Source organism: Salvia miltiorrhiza, chromosome 2 (genome assembly GCF_028751815.1).
Source record: "Salvia miltiorrhiza cultivar Shanhuang (shh) chromosome 2, IMPLAD_Smil_shh, whole genome shotgun sequence".
In the NCBI taxonomy this organism is placed as follows: domain Eukaryota; kingdom Viridiplantae; phylum Streptophyta; class Magnoliopsida; order Lamiales; family Lamiaceae; genus Salvia; species Salvia miltiorrhiza.
The window spans coordinates 30,126,769-30,148,258 of record NC_080388.1 but is presented as its reverse complement, the minus strand read 5'-3'; the positions used below and the strand labels follow the sequence as shown (position 1 = coordinate 30,148,258).

The following is a 21,490-nucleotide window of genomic DNA, read 5'->3' as shown; positions in this document are numbered from 1 at the left end:
GTAGTTAGCCCCATGCAACTCATCTAACAGTTCATCAATGATTGGAATAGGGTAATCATGCTTAACAGTTAGTGAGTTGAGGTATCTATAATCTATACACATCCTCCAAGAACCATCCTTCTTCTTGACTAAGATTGCTGGAGAGGCAAATGGGCTCCTGCTATTTTGAATCATACCAGTGTCCAGTAGTTCTTTCACTATTTTCTCAATCTCATTCTTACTGCTGTGTGTTGTCATGTAAGGGAATTGATGTTTAGGCACACTACCTGGCTTAAGTATAATCTGATGCTCAACTCCTCTCTTTGGTGGCAGTCCTTGTGGCTCCTCAAAGACATCCTTATACTCCTCCAATAGTGCAGAAATAGAGCTAGTAAGAGTGTACTGTGCAGAATTGTCTTGAGGTAAAATCACATACATCTCTTCAACCTCTTCATGATGATAATGTATTAATTGATGTAGACTCTCTGTAGATAGCATCTGGAACTGAGCAGAATCAGTGACAGCTCGCAGCTTAACCTTTTTGCCACCAGTAAAGACTGTAAAGGTCATATTATCATAGTCCAGGCCAATGGGTGTTGAGAACTTCAGCCAATCACTGCCTAAGATCAAATCATATCCCTCATTACCCAAGATTCTGGGTGAAAACATGAATTGGTGGCCCTGGATAGTCCAGGTAAAATCTTGAGCTCTCTGTTTACTTATCAACTTGTGCCCAGTGGCTGACTTAACAATTATAGGATTGTCATTCTCAAGACACAAGCCCAACTCCTTAGCTATACCCTCTCTTAGGAAACTAAGGGTACTCCATGTGTCTACAAGTATTTTTAACTGCTTGCCACCAACTTCACCTACAACTCTCATTGTAGTAGAATTTGGGCTGTTCATTAGTGATTCCATGGTCATGTATACCTCATCAACAGCCTGGTTCTCCACCAATACAACCTCTACTTCCTCATCTTCCTGTTGTAAAGGTGTAGATTCTTGCTCCTCATCCATGGTCATGTAAAATACTTTGTGCTTACATTTATGCCCATAAACATACTTTTCATCACAATTATAACATAATCCCTTATCCCTTCTTGCAGCCATCTCTGCATTAGTTAACAGCTTGATTGAAGATTTTATGCTGTTGGGTGTGTTTGACTTGTGTGCAACAGTAGCATCAGGTCTCTTATAGCTGCTTGCCTGCATCTGAAAAGGCTTTTGGATTGGTTTCACCCTTTTCGATAAGGCTTCCAAGGTAAACAGCTGTTGCTTCCCAAGCTCAATAGCTTCCATAAGGGTTTTAGGTTTAAATAGAAGCATGAATCCCTGCATCTCATCAGACAAACCACTGATAAAATTGGCCACAAAGTATTCCTCAGCATAATTCATGTTGTTGCTTAATAACAAACAGGCTCTGAGTTCCTCAAAGGTATCAACATAACTGTCATAGCTTCCAGTTTGCTTGAGATTTTTAAATTCCATGATTATCTTTGCTTCATTCAAATCATCAAACTTAATAGCTACTACTTCCATAAATTGTTCCCAAGTAATAGCAAACAATTGTTCACACCCAAAATTTTGTAACCATTGGAGGGCTTTACCCTCAAAATTATGGACTGCTAGTTGAACCATATTTTCCTCAGACATAGGTGCAGTTAGCTTAAAGTAAGTGTTGCACTTAATGATCCATGCTCTGGGATTAGTGCCATCAAATTTAGAAAAATCAATTCTATGAAAAGAATTTCCAGAGTTTGAGCCAGACTGATTAGAGTAATCAGATTTAAATCCTGTAGAAAAATTACTGGATTTAGTATAATTACCCTCCTTCCTTGGTGTGTATGGTGTTGGCGTAGGGCCTAGGATAGATGAGCTCCCTGTCTCTTTCCCTTTGCTCAAACCCATTAGATGTTGCTTGATTTCTTCCAAAGATTTTGCCATTTGATCACATTTGTTGTCTATTTTCAGATCAAGCGCTTTGATCTGCTCTTTCAGTTGTTGTTCATTAGCAATCCTTTTCAATGCTTCCGTTTGCAGCTGTTGTTCCAGTTTTTTGTGCGCCTCCTGCAGCTCCTTCACCCGCGTGCCGTCAGCCATGCCCAGCCGTGATCTTTGCTAAATAATCAGCAAAAACCAAGCTCTGATATACCAATGTAAAAGATCTAACAGTAATTGTTATATTTGCTGAGTATGAAGAGTAATTGTATTATGGAATTGTAAACCTGAATGAGATAGGAAGAGAGAAGAAGGAGAAAGCAATAGAGAAGAAAGGCGAGATTAGGATATGAGTTAATAATTTCTTAGGGTTCACTCCATGCACGTACAAACTTTATACCAAGGCCAACAAGGTGGGGACCAAGGCAAATAACAACTTAATCATAACAAAGAAATTAAAGATAAGAAAAGACACTCTGGTTCATCTCCAGCCTACACGTGTCCTATAGGCCTTAGCTCCCATCCACCGCTCTTAGCCACAATTTGAGTCTTCCTTCACTTCCATGCCGTTTTCTCGAGTCAAGACACCCTCCTCTTCGGCCAAATGCATCTCTGATTCTTCGACCGCACCCGAAGCCCCATTTCCCTGGTCCGTGTTCGTGACAATTTTAGCTCACCCATATATATATATATACATATATATATATATATATATATATATATAGGGAGAAGTTCTATTGAGAAGCTTAAGTATTTTGAGAAGTGAGAAGTAATCTAAACCACACATTAAACCCAATCCAACGGTGAGTATTTATTCTAGTAATGGCCGATTATTATAAGCTTAAGGGTAGGATTGACTTTTAATCACATTCATTAAACGGTAAGTCCACTAATTAAGATTTACAATATCTATGTTGTTATAGAAAGATTTGATAAGATATTATCCTGACTACTGTTACAACATTCATGTAAAAATCTTAATGCTAAAGAAGGAAAGTCGGAATTCACGCATATGATGAGATTCATAATGATTACAATATGCAAAAGTTACAAGAATAACCCTATGTAATTCTAATGCATTTTTCGGAAATAACTAATGAATTTAAAAGCCAATTTTCCTTTTTTTCAATCCGTTAGATTGAGTGAAATTGATGGTCAAGATTGCTTCTTAATTCTATAGTTAGATTAATTGTTGAATTAATTAATTGGAAATAAAGTGAAGTAACAAAAACACAAAAGACAAAATATTTAGAATATTATAGAATTCAATCGTAAATTTTCTAGTTTTTGAAAATTGCATTAAACAACAGGAATTATTCCAGCATCAGATCTGCTAAATATACATAGTATGTACGTACATAATACCCTTAAAAGTTAAATCGGACCAGTTCGATTTTTTAAAATTCAGTTAAAGTATTATCATGACTAAATTACGCTTAATTTATATTGGAAGATCCTTAAGATATTTTTTCCTCTTTTTACTTCAATAATTTCGGAAACTAAATATTGATTTGTTTCCTAAATTATATCCATTTTAGTTTGCAAATTTATATGTATCAAATTTATGAATTTTTCTTTCTTTTATTTAAATTGTATAAGTGTGAACTAGTGCGTAACTCGTCGAAATTCGACAGGAAATTATTTTAAATTATTATTTAAATTATATGATATTCTCTCCCTCCTTCAAAATTATGCATACCTTTTCTTTTTGGTACGGCCCCCAAAATTATGCATATCCTATTTTTAGACATTACCCACATATAATTCTTACAATGTTACACTTTTAACTTACACTATTTACTCATAATCTATTTAAGTGGGACTCTTTCTCCACTATCATTACTACAAATTTCCATGCATGATTTTTAGGGACGGGGGGTATTATTTTGTATAAATAATTATTTATATATAAATTATTTTTAAATTTATTTAATTTAAGGTAATATAGTTGAAATTATATTAATCTGAATCATATTCCTCAATTAAATGTTAACATTTTGTTAGAATAATAAATATTCTTTTTATATAAATTTTTATTTAATGGAGTAGTATTTTGGAAAAAGGTCAATATTGAAGATTTTATTTCATCTGAGCATCATCTCGTCTGAACCACCCTGTAGGATCATATCATCATTTAAAGCCCGGAAGACGACATCTAATGTTTGAACACCAGACTTTTAAGCATCATCCCGTCTAGACCTTAAAATACAAAAAATAAACTTTTATGCGTCAAATTTTTAACATCACTATCTTGAGGTTTAAAAATCAAATTTGACTTGTGAGATTGTATGATTTGGAGCTTCTAATATCATAACTAACTTGTAAACATCATTTTGTATGGAACTTGAAAAAATCTTGACAAACTTTTATACATTATTAGCTTCAAATATTATAATTGGGCTTCAAAAATCATCTCGTTTGGAGTTTGAAAGAACAAATTTAACTTGTGAGTATTATCATTTAATTGTGTTCCGAGAATCATTCGCTTGTATAAGTTTTATTTTAGTGAAACCGTATAAAAAAAATCAATGTGAAATAAGGTGATTTATATGAATTCTTCACTCGATTGAGATTATTATAAATTTAATACATAATTAAAGATTTTTGATGTATTTTAACATCATATCATCTATTGTTCTTTATCTAAATTCTTCATTTATGCATTACTAATTTCGTAATTTATCTATTATTATTATTATTATTATTATTATTATTATTATTATTATTATTATTATTATTATTATTATTATTATTATTATTATTATTATTGATGAAACTGAAACAAATAAAGTTTTTAGCTAGATATGAAAAATATATGTTTCTTCCCTATACAAATAAAATGTACGGATATATTTTATAAAACATAAAAATAAAATTTTAATTATTTTGATAGACATAAGATAAGATTTTGTTTTAAAGTAATCAGGTTATAGAATTTGTGCCTTATTATTCAAACATGTAAATCAATGACCGAACCCGTTTATAATTTACATACACATGCATCATATCTCAATTCAAACTCAATTTAAAATTGATTTTATTAAAAATTAAGAAGATAAATATTATATATATATATATATAAATTCATACAGTATAATATATAATATATTGCAACATATACATATAATATATACGCTTTTGAGAAATATAAAATTAATAACAAATATACATCTAATCACTAACATTCAATTAAAATCATTTATTGTATATAAATTATAATGTCACACCCCAATTCTTGAAGGAATAAACTATAATCGAGGTGCGACTAAAATCATAGAAATAAACAAGGAAAGAACCTTGTGGGATTCAAATAATAGGATAAAAAGTCGGGGAACGCCCTTTGAGTGAAGAAAGACAAAAATCAAGTGATATTAATCAATCAACAACATTCTAAGCCTTAGGATCACAAGTTCGGTTTCATGCTTCCGATAACCAACGTTAATAACATAGAGCTAGAAGTTGAGAGTTTAAGCTCGATAAGAAAACATAATTCAGAATTTAACATAAAAGTCTTAAGTTGGAGAAATAAAAGACAAATAAGAGCTAGTGCGACAGCGGAAGACAAAATACGGAGTTGAACCCTAGCCTCAGCTCTGCCCCGTCAGCACCGACCAATCAACCTGAAAACATTTGAAAGAAATTTTGGGCTAAGTACTAATGTACTTAGTGGGCTAGCATTTTTATAAATATTTCATAATCATAAGAGCAGTTTATCCAATTATACTTTACATGACTTAGAAGGTTTTAAAACAAAAATAACTTCTAAGCATGTTAAAACATTTTATTATATTGCGCGCAATTGTCACACTCCCTTTCCGTTACTCGCTGTGATCCCGGACCTTTTAGCCACCGACGGATCCATTACTCCTGCTTTACTTGGACTGAGGGCGTAACCCAGCCAAGCTCCCATTTGGGACCCAATGCTCCGGAACACATCCCGTCGAGCACCCTTATAACGCCTCATACATGATTAGTGCCCGATGGAGATCAACCCACCGAGTCAGCTAATAGGTGTACACAATTCTCAAACAACGTGTTAGGTCATAAGAGAACCTCGATCGATTAACTTATGCGAGCCTTAAACAGAGCAGAGTGCACAAAAATATTTATTGGATAAACAGTTTTCATTTCATTGAAATATTTAAGCTCAATAGCTAAATCATACATTTGGAAAATAAGCCCACCTGAATAGGCAAAGCCTGTCGTTTATTCTTAACTCTGAATTGGTATAGCAGTGCTAGTCCTCACGATCCACAAAGCCTACAAGAAATCTATAATCTTAATAGGTCTCCTGAATCTAATCTTAAGTCATAGTGAAGTGCTTAATATTCTATGATTCATTTAGCCGGGTTTTCAAAATTTAATGAATAAATAATTGAAAATATTTCTCTTGAGTTAAGAACACCAACAATATTCTTACTCATCTTTCTTTAATAATTGAAATTATAATAAAACCAATTAAATCATAAATATTCTTATTGCAAAATATAATGCAAATCATGTCATACTTAACATATAATAAGTAATTACTTAAAATATGCACATAATAATAATATAATATTATTATGAAAATTATCCTTTAAATAAATTAATCAAACTAATAATAGTTCAATTAATTAAAAATAAGAAAGCCCAATTTAATTAATTGAAGGCAATTCAAAATCCTTAAATAAAATAAGGCCCAACAAATTTATTAATTAATAGCCCAACTGAAACAAAAATAAATAAAATCTCGGCCCAAATACTCATAAAAATCGGCCCATGACTCGAGCCCACTCTAATTAAAATCGGCCCACAACTCGAGCCCACTCTAATTAAAATCGGCCCACTACCAAGCCCATCACTCAAACCCAACCCCAAAGCCCAACCCTCACCAAGCCCTAGCCCACACTCCCTCCCCCCTTCTTCTCCCCCCCCCCCAGCCGCATAATACACACACACAAACAACTAATCTCACTCTCTCTCTCTCGGTCACACTCACACACACATGTAACAGCACCCTCTCGGCTCTCCCCTCCTCTCGATCTTTTCCGGCGGCGGTAGCAACGCCGCCTCCGCCGTCCCTTGACTCCCCTCTCTCTCATCTCTCGCCTTCTACCTTCATCTCTCACTCCCCACCGACCTCTCTCTTTCTCTCTTCACATCGGAAGTCCGCCGCCGCGGAGACTCGCCGGAGGAGCAGCAGCGACGAGCTGCCGCCACCAGCTCTCTTTCTCTGACAGTGGCTGAGCGACAGCAGCCAAGGCCGCCGAGCTCTAGCCTCCCTCTGAAAGCTCAACCCCCGCGGTTCCACCTCCGGCGATAGCAGCCCCAGCCACCACCGCTCCTCCCTCTCGAACTCCGATCCTCCCTCTGGAACTCCGGCAATAGCAGCGAGAAGCCACTACCGCCGCCGACTCCGACTCTCTCTGGATCGACGGCCCGACAGCAGCGGGCAAAACCGCCGTGCCGCGGCCTCCCTCTGTTCTCACCAGCGTCCTCTTCCTCTTACACGGCCGGATGACCGACAGCGAGCACGCCGCCATCCCGGCACCGCTCAACTCAACCCAACACACACACACACACACGGTTAAAGCTTGAAAATAAAATCTTTGTCTTTCTTTTCTTTTCAATAAATCATGCTTTCATGTATGTATATGTAATAATGAAAGTCATACTATTGAAATGCTTGAATGTGTTGCTGTGTGTATATCAAATTGTATATAGCTTTGAACAAGCTTGCAGCTTGAAGTTCGATTTATGACAGAGGTAAAAGAAATCAAATGGCTACCTTGTGAGAAATTTCAGTGAGTGTTGATCCTGTTTGTTTGCTGGAAAAGAAGGTTCATAGGTATGAATACCATTTAAATGAAGGCTCTTATTCATAGGGACGAATGTAAAGAAACTGATTTAAAATCTTACTTGTGTGCTGGATTCTGTCGAAATGATCTTGATGAGCAAATGAAAATTTTCAGAATGAGTGAAGTGATAGGGATGTCCGTGTGGTATAGCTGAACTTCTGTGGGTGTAGCTCTGCACTTAGTTCCTTGGTATGTAGGAGAAATAGTGAGTGGAAGGGAATGAGTATTATGGCTAAAGTTTATTTTGGTGGGGGGCAAAGTATCGTGTGAAGTGTGAGTGGGATGTTAGGTGGTTTTGACAGCATAAAACAAAAGAAAGTGGAAACAAAAGAGAGATTTGGCTGATTTGCTAAGTGGAATTTGACAGCATAAAACAAAAGAAAATGGAAACAAAAGAGAGTGGAAAAGAATTTGATAAGATGTGAATTGATTTTAAAAATATCGGGACTGTAATAATACTTCAGGGTTCGCTAAATAAATAGCTCGTGAAAGAATGCTAAAATAAATATGCAATGCATATAAATTCAATAACTAAATTTACAAATATTTTTGTAAATCATTTTTGTTGGAATTAAAAATAAATTCATTTTCTTTTATCCGACGTGAATCAACTTAATATCTAAGTTCAAAATAATTCTAAATTTAATATAAATAGGCGGGGTGTTACATATAATTTTTTTCTTGGCAGACATGTAAATCTAATTTTTATCGAGATAAAATAAATAATAAAATTTATTAATTTAAATTATACGTAAGTTAAGATTATTTTATATATATATATATATATATATATATATTTAAAAATTTGTTACAACCAAAGAAAGGAAAAAACCCACTCACACTCTAGCTCCTAGGGTGACTCGAACCCCCGACCAATTGATTGGAGGAGAAGCGTCTTACCAACAGACTGCGCTATATATATATATATATATATATATATATATAGGGTTGGGTTCCGGTGGATCCCTATGCTTATAATAGATCCGTAGATCCAAATCTAGACCACACATTTATGACATGTGGCGCATCAAGATGGTGACACGTGGCAAGGCATTTCAAGGCAAAATCTGGAGAGGGGTAAAATTGGAATGTAATTTTCGAAATTCAAAAAAAAAAAAAATTATATTTTCTCAAAATAGGTATATTTTAGATGCATAAAGTTTCATACGAGAATGCATGAACTTTCATATAAAAATGCATAAAGTTTCATATCAATATGCATAAGATTTCACCCCACCCCAACCCCACCCCCCACACCCCAGAACCCCACCCCACCCCAGAACCCCACCCCCCCACCCCCCAAAAAAAATTTTTTTTTTTATTTTTTTAAAAACTGATTTTCTGACCGCTGACCCACCCCTACCCCCACCCCCCCCACCCACCCCCCCCACCCCCCCACCAAATTTTTTTTGTATTTTCTCAAAAACTGATTTTCTGACCACTGACACCCCCCCACCCACCCACCCCCCACCCCCCCCCCCCAAATTTTTTTTTTGAAAATCAGTTTTTAAAAAAATAAAAAAAAAATTTTGGGGGGGGGGGTAGGTCGGTGGGGGGTGGGGGGGTGGGGGTGGGGGTGGGGGTGGGCCAGCAATTAGAAAATCAGTTTTTGAAAAAAAAAAAAATTTTGGGGGGGGGGGTGGGGGTGGGGGGGCAGGGGGCAGGGGCAGGGGTGGGGTGGCGAAACTACCAGATTTATTAAAATGAAATGCATTTTTTGTATAATTTAATGCATTTTTATGTGAAAACTTTATGCATTTTTGTTTGATTTTATATGCATGTGAAACATGCATATTTTTGGGGGGTGGTAATGGGGAGGGTTGGGGGGTGGTGTGGGCTGGATTGGGGGGTGGTATGGGGTGGGGTGGTGAAAATACCAAAATTGGAAAAATTAAATGCATTTTTCTGTTGAAAGTTATGCATTTCATGTGAAAACTTTATGCATCTTTGTGTGAAACTATATGCATCTAAAATATATCTATTTTGAGAAAATCTAAAAAAAAAATTTTTTTTTTTAATTATTAAATCCGAAAATTACATTCCAATTTTACCCCTCCAGATTTTGCCTTGGAATCCTTGCCACGTGTCACCATCTTGATGCGCCACATGTCATAAATGTGTGGTCAAGATTTGGATCTAGGGATCTATTATAAGCATTGGGATCTATATGATCCCATTCCTATATATATATATATAATTATTAATTATACTTATTAAGATTAATGAATCTTTATATAGAATGTAATAGTTAATTAATTAATAAATGATGAAGATTATATATGGTAAGTTATTGAAATAAAACAATTCTAAGCATGCCACATAGGTTAAGGCATAATCCTATTATATAAAAAAAATGCTATCTACATTGTTTGGACGTAGGATTAAAAAAAAAATGCACGACTAAGGTAATATATTTTGTTTAAAATTTCTTATTTTAATTTCATTATTTCTTAATTGCTTCTAATTTTTAAAATAATAATCTATAATTTTTTTATATTTATCTAAGAATGTAATCAATGTATATGACATTATTTTCAAAATTATTGTAATTTCTTTAAAGTTTTTTAGTTTGTTGTTATACTTATTTTGACAATATAATATTGTTTGTATTCAACAATATGTTCTGTATGTCACTATTCGGTAAGGTGATAAATGATTAGAATAATATATGATTAAATATAATATAATGTATTATCATATACTAAGATTGATTGATTGATTTTGTCACGCTTTAGTTTCTCAAGAGAATAAGAAATGGGATATGTGACGTGTGTGCTAGACTTTACTTGAATTAAATAGGTGATGTGCCCTTAGAGTCGGGCATGATTCCGTTAATAAAAAGAAAATACGTCGTATTTAAAAGATAACAAGCACGGCGTTATAATATAATTATTCTCCCTAATAAGATCAAAAATTTAAAGGTCTGAGACAAAAGTAACATTTCAAACTAGGCATAAAGTATACGTAGAAAACAACCTTTGTGGAAAGCGATGAAAAATAGAATTCACATAAAATAGTCTATGAAGTATCGACATAATCAAACATCAGATAATATTCACCAAGTGAATTTATTTCAGCAGAAGCAGGTCATAAACATTCTTCAAATAACAATAATAACCCCTTCTTCAGCCTCGCACGTCTCCATCAACTACTCAAATTTTAAAAGGTTTTGAAAACATTTGCAGGGCTGAGTACTAATGTACTCAGTGTGTTGAGCCATTTACAAATATTTTGAAAGCTATCTTTTGAAAAGATAATTCATGCTTTGAGCAGTATAATACAGAATGTTCTTAAGCTAAGTCATTCCATGCATACTAAAAACTCGAGTACTCTACTTTTTATGTCTCATCTATTGGACGTTATCTACAATTGGTTGTCATCGATCTCTGGATGAAACAGGTTCTGGTGTACGTACATAATTCTAATTGGCAGAACCAACAAAGTTCTGGTTAGCGAAGCCAATAATGTTCTGATATATACCATATAACCAATAGAGAGCAAAACATTTTAAGCATGAACATCAACTTTAACTTTTCATAAAATCGATCTTCTTACACATACATTTCGAAAATATAGCCCCACTTGATTTGGAGACAATCTGAACAACCTAAATAAGCTGATTAGAAACCTAAGTATCCTATTTTGTAGGACCTATAAGATAAGTTCTCAATTTAAACTTATTGCCCTAAAACAAACCTTAACATTTTCTTAACTTGACATCAATTTTTAACTACATTCGCAATACCTGAATTTTAAAAAATTCAACTAAAACTTGAAAATCATTTTCTTGGCTAAGGGTTCCAACAATACCCTCACTTGACTTTTACTGGAAAACTCAACTCAACTTATATCATTAACCAATTGAAGCTTAAATATGGCCGAATTAATAGATTAATTAAGGGTGATTCTATTCATAGCCTCCATTTTACTCTTTATAGCCTCTTATTTAATAAAATATTAAAATTATTAATATATGTACTATTTTATCCTCATAGCCCCCAATTTAATTTACAAATAACATCATCTCAATTTAATTTACATATAACTTCATCTGCAACCCTAAAAATTTGAACAAAAAATATGCTGGGATTTAGTTACAAATTATCCAAGTCTCCCATGACGATGAACTCATCAATTGACAACAAAAACATCAAAGCCTTCGTGGATAAACTATCAAGGGAAACAAAAAGTAATGTTGAACCTCAAATTCCCAAGTTATTTGAAGAGGGAAAAAAAAGAGTAAGCAAAGGTTTAGTATTACCCAAAATAAAGTTTTCATCTCTCCCAAGGTCGATCAGTTCAGTTCTTGTTGTGACTATATTTACTTTTGTTTATAACGCTACTGCAACCCATTTCTTTCCTCTATGCGACGAGAACAACGCAAAACCAAAAAAGCTAAACCAACAACAAAATGTTATCTTCTTCAAAACCTGAATTTGAAGAAGTTGAAGAAGCAAAAGGTAATCATTTTGATGATTTGGGATACAAGTCTAGTTGTCCAGTTCATAGCCCCAAGGTGATGATAAATCATAACTTACATAAATTTATAGATTTCCACTTGAAATTGATTCTTTCACACATTGAATAAATAAATCTCAATTTGTTCGAAAAGAAAAAACTCAAATTATTAAATTCCATCATATTTTCTTTTCAATTTTTTGGGACTATGTGATAAATTATATTCCCTCCGTCCCGCTCCAAATGTCTCATTTCTTTTGGGCACGGAGATTAAGAAATATGTATAAAGTAGATAAAGTGGATATAAAATAGATAAAGTGGGTTGGTGGAAATTGTTTGAATATTAAGTATAGAGAGAGAGTGTATTGCCAAAAAAGGAAATGAGACATTTGGAGTGGGACAACCCAAATTAGAAAATGAGACATTTGGAGTGGGACGGAGGGAGTACTAATTTTTACTAACTTTTTAATTAGAGGCTACAAGAGTGAAATAGTATTTTTATTAATATTTTTAGTATTTTATTGAATAAGAGGTTACAGACACTAGGATTCACCCATTAATTATAGGCACTAGTACGTCCATCCGTGTGATGCACGATAAAATCGAAATTAAATGGCATTTTAAATAAATATATAAATATAAATATTAAACATAATCAAAATGTAAATAAATACAAAATATGATTTAAAAATAAAATATCAATAACTCAATAAAATCCCGAATTTAAAAACGTAATTTTCAACTATGTATAAAGTGTAATGATAATTATAGTCACTAAATAATTTTAAATTATTTGATAACAAAATTAATATACACATTATTATTATATTCTAAATAAATAAAATAAATAAAAAAGTTGTAAAATTTTAACAAAGAGAAAGAATATAACATATTTTAAAATTTTAATAACATATTCGTTTTGAATTCATTTTTGATGATTTTTATACCATATGAAAGATCTTGTTACGAACTTAAATTTAAAATGCATATTGAATATTTATTCATAAATTAAATTTGATGATATTTAGAAAATAATTAAAATTATATAAAAAAGATAAAACAAATAGTGAAAAATTGATGGGAGAAGAGAGAGAAAACTCATCTTTTATATATTATATAGATTATATAGATTTCTTTAGTAATGCCGCCCACTTCATATTATAAGGGCCCAACATCTTTAATTTAAGCCCAAATGCAAAGTGAAACACAGAAAAGAAAAATAAACATATCTCATTCTTCTCTCTGCATCGGTCTCTCTCTCTCTCGCCGCCTCTCTTCTCTCTCTCCCTTCTCAACCCCTGTCACGCCGCCACCTCCCTCCGGCGATGTCGCCACCGCCAGCCACCCTCCTCCCTCACAAAAATCCCCAAATTCCCTTACTTATCTCTCGATCCCTTGCAGGGCCTGCCTCCTCCCTCGCCGTACACTTGCAAGAATGATTATTGCTATATGTTTTTCTGCAAAAATTATATTGTGATTAGAGCTGCTGTTGCTCAGAATTCATGATCTTGAGGTATACTGACTCTTTTGCTCTATCATAGAAGTCTCATAGCAGGGTAATGATTTTGTGAAGAAATGGAATGGTTACAGTGAAGATGAGAAAAGGTATACAGAAATAGTACTCCTTATTAGCGATGTCCAAGGAATATTTAATCTATTACTCCGGTCTTTCTTAAAATAAAAATGATAACTGATTAATAAAACTGATAATGGACTTAAAAATATGTATAAAGATTCTGGCCCAACATAATTTTAAAAGTCTAGCAATTACCTACGCTCAGCCCATATTCAAAATAGATCGGCTTGAAGCCCATCATTTAAATCCCATGAAATATTTATTAACATTTGGACTTACCTTACTATTCAATCATTTTTACGCCTTACATTTACATTCTTTTTGTCAATTTTTTTTTTTTTATTGTTAGAAGACTTGAGCGTTGGAGGCCCTTTCATCGTTATCTCCATTGCTCATAAAAGGTTTCTAACATATTTATGGTTTCAGATTGTTAGTGCCCGTCGATCTAAACGTATTTGACGTCCTACTCCGTAATTATTGGATCCATCCCCAATAATTTGACCCCCATTGTGAGGCTCTAGCAATCAAGCATTCTGACAATCTGTTATTAAGTTCTACCATGAGTACCTCCAAACCATGTCCATAATACGAACGAGGCGACAACACAGACGGACCTCCTTACTCAAGGCAAAGTAAATGTAGGGGTCTTTGCCTTAGCCGAGCAGATCACGCAAGAGCCGGAAAGTAGACTCTTACTTTATTTTATTTTATTTATAAGTAGTATTGTATATAATTGAAAACAATAAGTGGACGTTTATAATTGACAATTAGTCTTCGTAGATGAAAATAATAAGGTTAATCCCTTATTTACTTTGATGGATTGGAGGAACTGGCTTGGGTTGCAAAAATATCATTCAACAGGTTTCGCCCAATGCATTGGAGGGGCTGGCTTGGGCTGCAAAATTTGCAAAATTTTCAGTCCCTGATGCAGCCCAATAAGATGTCCAAGTCGGGTGGGTCGGGCTATATCAGCCCTCACATTTAATATAAATTCGATATGCGAATCTATTTATTTGAAATGTAACTAAGTATTCTTTTAATGGTGAAATTTAATAAAAGATCAATTATAGAATGAGGATTTAGTTCAAATTATTTTATATGAACAAATTATATTGAAGAACCATTTTTATTTTGCATACATCTAAGTATTCTTTTATTATTTTGTATGACCATATTAAATTAAAGGTTAATGGTGAAATTTAATAAATAAAAAAATCTATGTGGGAATGATGATTTATTTCAAATTATTTGATATGATCAAATTAAATTGAAGAACCTATTTATTTCAAATACATCCAAGTATCATTTTATATAAGCTTTAAAATAGTGAAATTTAATAATAATTTTATTTAGGTTTCGAATTGTTGAATTTTAATATAAATTCAATATGAGAACTTATTTATTTCAACTACATCATAAAATGAGAATATGGACTCATATAGCCATATTGAGGACCAAAACTCAATATTTCGGCCTCCATCTTAAAAACACAAATTTTGACCATTTTTTTTGCAATTTTGAACTGTATTGCCCTTAATTTGGACGGACTAGATTGGGTTGGGCGCGGTTCGGGTGGTACTTTTGACATTAATGTTATAATTTGTGTCAAAAGTACCAAATTACTCAGAACAAAAAAATACCAAGTAATTTGGTACTTTTGGCACTAATATTGTCATTTGTGCCAAAAAAACAATTTACTTGGTTTTTTTTTTTGGCACTAATATTCTCATTTGTTCTATGTAATTTGGTACTTTTGACACAAATTATAACATTAGTGTCAAAAATACCAAATTACTTAATTTTTTTTTGTTTTGCTTCTGTTGGTAATTTTGGCACAAATTATAATATTAGTGCCAAAAGTACCACCCGAACCCGCGCGCCAACCCGACCCGATTCGCCCAAATTAAGGGCAATATAATATGAAATTGTAAAAAATGGCCAAAATTTATGTTTTTAAAATAGATGGCCAAATATTGAGTTCCATTGCTCAATTTAGCTATCTCAAAAGTTGGCTCTCTTAAAATTATCTTTGTATTTAAGTTTCCATCATGAAGTTCAATAAAAGATCAATGTGGAAATGCTGATTTATTTGAAATTATTTTTATGACAAAATTAAATTGAATAACCTATTTATTTTAAATCTATCAAATTATGAGTATCATTTTATTTATTTTATATTATCAAATTTAACCGAATAATCTATTTATTTAAAATTTATCTAAGTATTTTTTTTATTTTTATTTTTGAACTTAAATATCCTTTTATTTGAATTTTCAAATGGTGAAATTTAATAATCATTTTATTTAAAATTTTGAACTGTGAAGTTTAATATAAATTTAATATGATAATCTATTTATTTGAATACATCTTATAAATATCCTTGTATTTATGCATTCATACATAGCAAACTCCATTAAAATGTGGTTTTACTACTCATCTCTTTTCGGACCCAACATTTTTTTTCGATTCTCATGAGTTTATTAGCATCACAATAACCATACACATATAAATATATACTCTCTTCATCCCATTATAAATGTCTCACTTTCCATAATGAGACGTCCCATTACAAATGTCTCATTTCTTTTTGAGGAAACTAATAAACAAATACCAAAAATTAAAAAAAGATAACTTTTTTAGTTCCTCTTTAAAACTAACTCTTTTGTATACCAAAATCTGTGAAAGGACTAAAATACCCCTTACGGTCCCCACCACTTGAAGCCAAAGTCAAACCCGTGTCCACGATCGCGGACACGATGGCGACGATCGTGGCCACGACCGTCGTGTCCATCGTGATCACGATGGTGGACACGACCATCGTGTGCACGCGAGCCGTCGTGTCCAACGTGGGCACGATGGTGGACACGACCATCGTGCCCATCGTGGGCACGCGAGCCATCGTGCCCACCCCGCCCATCGTGCCCACCCCGGACGACGAGGCCCCCGACGTGCCCACCCCGCCCCCGACGTGCCCACCCCGCGAGCGCGCGGTCGTGCCCGTCGTTTCTTCGCACCATCGTGCCCGTCGACACCCGCGACTGTGCCCACGACGGTCGATTGCCCCCGCCCGTGGGCACGATGGCCACGACAGGCCGAGGGGGCGATGGAAGCTCACGATAAATGGCTCGAACGTGGTCACGACCACCGTGAACTCCGGAATGTCATTAATGAAGTGCAGATTTGGTGAATCTTTTCGGTTGAGACTAGGAATAACTTTTGTGATGAAGAGGTTGTTGGTGATAATAATTGTGGAAGCTTGTAGTTGTTCAAACAAAACTTAAGCTTCACATTTGTTACCAAAGAACGAAACAAAAAGAACCACGAATTAAAACCAAAACCCTAATCAAAGAAATCCACAGATCAACCATAAAGGAAGAAAAAAACAACAAGAGGCGACGTTCCTTCGTTCATCTCGCTTCATATAAAGGTATGTATGTTTTGTTCCTCCGTCTACTACTCACAAGCATGAAATATGAAAAAAAAACGTGAAAAAACATTCTAAAAACGGCTTTTATGATTGTTTCGTTGTTTGAACGTTTTGATCTCATGGAAGTATATATGTTGATCATGAATATTGTTTATTTTGTTTCAAATAGGTCACACATTAGAGTTTATGTTTCGACGTCATGTTATTAGGGTTTAGGGTTTAGCCCACATGTTCGAAGCACACCATCGTTGTCACGATAGCACTCACGATCGTGGACACGATCGTGAGTGCCATCGTGATCATGATGGTGTGCTGCGATCGTGGGGTTGGCAGTCCATGTTTTAAGGTACTTTTAATGGTTTTCTGACTGTTTATATTACATTTTGTTAATTTCAGATGTCGGGGCGACGTATTATGATACATCATGGCGGTCGTTGGGAGCGATCAACATATATAGATGGGGAATTCTTTGTTCCGTATATCGATTCCGGTACAATTAATCGTGCTAACCTCGTGGATCTTATTAGAGAGGGTTTGGGAGATCGAAATGAGACCGAATATACGTTATGGTACGTCACAAACATCAATGGTATTAAAGCAAAAGTTCTATTGAGGGGGGATATGGAGTTGCTTCGATGGTTAGCAGATCCTAGAGAGGATCCAGAAGTTTATGTGATTGAGAAAGACGGTTCTTCCGGCCCCGATAATAATGTGAGCCGCAACACTATGAGAGGCTGTACATCGGCTGTACATCTTGATCAAAGAATGTCGTATCATGATGAAGATGATGAAAAGGTATTTGTAATACCCCGTTTCCCTGAGTTAAATTTAGAATTTATTTTGAACTTAAGATTTAAGATGATTCACGCCGGATTGAGAAAAAGAATTTATTTTTAATTCCAACACAAATGATTTACAAAAACATTTGTAAATTTAGTTATTAAATTTATATGCATTACATATTTATTTAATTGAGCATCGATCATTTACACGAACTATTTTATTTAACGAACACTGAACGATTATTACAGTTTTCATAGTACAACCCGGAAGATTTTTATTTTATTTTATTTTATTACTCCCATCTACACCTACACCCTACAACTCCTATCCGCCACTCTACTGCCATCATCATCATGACTTTTTCAATCCCTACCATCAATACCTATTATTACACCCACCTACTCCCTCCCTTCTCCCACCTACTCTCCACACCTCTCTGCCATATCTCAATTATATCAAATCATGGAGACTTTACTCATACCAAAGAGACTTTACTCATTCTACACAAAAGACATGTTGCATTTTTCTCATCTGCATTCAAGAAGGCAAGAACGCACAAAAGAAGCCACCAAGCACCAAGCACCAACCATCATTAACCCTCAAGGTTTTTCTTCAATTCATAGCAGTAAACACACACATATACAGCTTTATGTTTGTTCATATGTCCATCTATAACTGAGTTTACATAACAATAAAGACAACGAAATGTAAATGTTTCATACAATGAGAATACAGATAATGAGATATAAGAACTGATAGTTTGTTGCCTATGTTTTGTTTATTTGTGTACCAATCACTGCTCCATAAGAACATAAGATATGTGCATGAAATGAAAATACTGATAACTAAAACAAGAATAGAACTCGTGGGGTATCTCTGCTTGGAGAGTGTCTGCGAGGAAGGGATGTGAGAGTCGGGAGTCAGGGCGGCAACGGCGGTGGCTATTAGCTGTTGTCGGACCGAACAAAGGGAAGATGGAGGCAGTAGCTAGGGCACGGCGGTGGTGGCCGTCTGTTTTGCTCGCTGGAGACCGAAGAGGGGTGACGGCCGGCGGCCTTGCTGCCGTCGATCTGAGGAGGGAGAACCGAGTGTCGTCAGCGGCTGTCGCTGCTCCCCGGCGAGCTTCCACGGCGGTGCGGCTGGTTGTTGCTGTCGGCAGCAACCTCGTCGTTTGTCGCTGGGAGTTTGATGGGGGCGGCTGGTCATTGTAGGTGTCGGGTAGGAACAGGAGGCGGCCGTGGCATCGCTGCGGTTGCCGGAGGTGAAGGCAGCGCGGCATATAGCTGTCGTTCGCCGGAGTTCCAGGAGGAGGGAGCGGCGATCTCACCGTTTCCAAGGAGGGAGAATCGGCGGCAGCCTATCTGCTGCAGTCGCCGAGAGAGAGGCCGAGGGAGGCGGCGGCACTCGTCGTCGCCAAGGGGGAAAGAGAGAGCAGGGGGATTCGAGGGAGAAGTGACCGGAGCGGCGCTCGCCGCCGGGAGTGGTGGGCGTGCGGCCGTGAGTCCGAGAGGGAGAGATAGAGCAGTCGAGAGGGAGAGAGAGTCGTGAGATGAGAGATAAGAGAGGGTGTGCGGCTGATAGGGAGAAGATAGAGAAGGGTTGGGGGTGTTGGGCTTTGGAGTGGGCTTGAGCATATGGGCCGAAAATTTTAAAGGTTGGGCTTTGTTATTTCCTTATTTGGGCCGAGTATTTGGGCCGATTTTTATGAGTGATGGGCTTCGATTTTTAAATAGATTTGGGCTGCGATTTTTAAAAGCTTGGGCCGATTTTTAATTTTATTTAGCTGGGCCCGATTTATTTTATTCAGTCTGGGCCATTCATATTTTATTGAGTTGGGCCTCATCTTTTAAATTTATATGGGCTATTATTTATTTAAGCATGAGCTCTATTTCATCTATTTAAATGGCTTCCCTATTTTATTTAATTAGACTATTAATTAGTTTGATTAATTATTTTAAAGACTTTGGATTGCCTTCAATTAATTAAATTGGGCTTTCTTATTTTTAATTAATTGAACTATTATTAGTTTGATTAATTTATTTAAAGGATAATTTTTATAATAATATTAAATTATTATTAAGTGCATATTTTAAGTAATTACTTATCATATGCTAAGCATGACATGACATTTCATTTGCATCATGAAATAAAAAGTATTTATGATTTAATTGGTTTTATTTATAATTCCAATTATTAAAGAAAGATGAGTAAGAATATTGTTGGTGTTCTTAACTCAAGAGAAATGTTTTTAATTATTTATTCATTAAAAACCCGGCTAAGTGAATCATAGAATGTTAAGCACTACACCATGACTTAAGATTAGATTCAAGGAGACCTATTAAGAATAGAATTTCTTGTAGGCTTTGTGGACCAAGGGGATTAGCACTGTTTTCCCAAGACAGGTTATGTGATTATGATCTTCAGGCTTTGCCTATCCAGGTGGGCATTACTTTTACTATACGTATATAGAGATCCCCTGCGTGTCGTAGGCCTCTTATACGAATATATGCATGAGATGATTTTAACTGTTAATTTCAGTTTATTATTATGCCCAAATGATAAATGACTCTTATGAAATGAAAATGAAATGTTCATGAAATGAAATGAAATGAAATGTTTATGAAATGATTGACTGCCAAAAATGTTTATGTTTTTATATGTATCCTATCTGTGTTGGTTCGCCAACTTTGAAGGAAATCCAATTGGGATCCTATGCTAGACAAAGGTCGCTAGCTAGGGTTAACGTGTACACTTATGGAGACCGCGAGTCGCTTGCGACCGGTCTTGGCGTCCGTGGTAAGGAGGCCTCCTTCCCGGCGCGTGACAGAAAGGAACAGATATGGATCATATGAAGGAAAATGATCGGCCGATCGACTTTATGAAAATGAAAGAAATATTTTAGTAAGCGCAGGTCATTTAAGAAAACCCCTGTGTGTTACTGTTATGGCAGTTCAATTTATATATGTATGCATGAATGTATTTTTGGCTATGCCCACTGAGTATTTTTATACTCAGCCCTGCATGTATTTCTAAATGTGCAGGTTGAGCAGTTGATGGAATGGAATGATGTTGAGCGGGTGTTCCTTTGACATTTCAAGAAATGTAACCTTGAGTATACATCTTCATATGTATATCTCACACGTTTTCCGCTGCAAAACACTTGATTAGGATAGCTCTATGATATGAAGTTGTGATACGTGTTATTGGGTAACCACCTTAATCAGTTCTCAATTATGTGTATCCAAATAATCATATATGATCCTAGCATTTTATCTATGAGTGACATTTCCATATACTTTAATGTTAAGTAATTGTCCATTTCCATTTCTTATTGTTCACCCCAAGTCATAACCCCGGTTAACCCGTCATTGGGATAGTGGGCTGTGACAGAGTGGTATCAGAGCGGTTCGTTCGCTCTGGCCCTAGAAACCTTATTCTAAAGAGTCGAGTCTAGTTTGATTCTTTAGACTTACACGGGTTCATATGGCA

The 21,490-nt window shown here is 35.2% G+C and overlaps 2 long non-coding RNA genes across 2 annotated transcripts; one reads left to right on the top strand and one right to left on the bottom strand.

Moving 5' to 3' along the window:
- Nucleotides 1-5,157: 5,157 nt before the first annotated feature.
- On the bottom strand, nucleotides 5,158-7,971 carry LOC131013268 (uncharacterized). The gene is made up of 3 exons (XR_009097615.1): nucleotides 7,819-7,971; nucleotides 7,688-7,727; nucleotides 5,158-6,177 (listed from the first exon to the last, which is right to left on the bottom strand). It is a non-coding gene; the product is annotated as an uncharacterized LOC131013268 (long non-coding RNA).
- A 10,443-nt stretch (nucleotides 7,972-18,414) lies between these two features.
- LOC131013267 (uncharacterized) lies at nucleotides 18,415-21,325 on the top strand. Its single transcript, XR_009097614.1, has 3 exons — nucleotides 18,415-18,605; nucleotides 20,362-20,440; nucleotides 21,043-21,325. It is a non-coding gene; the product is annotated as an uncharacterized LOC131013267 (long non-coding RNA).
- The last annotated feature ends 165 nt before the right edge of the window (nucleotides 21,326-21,490 follow it).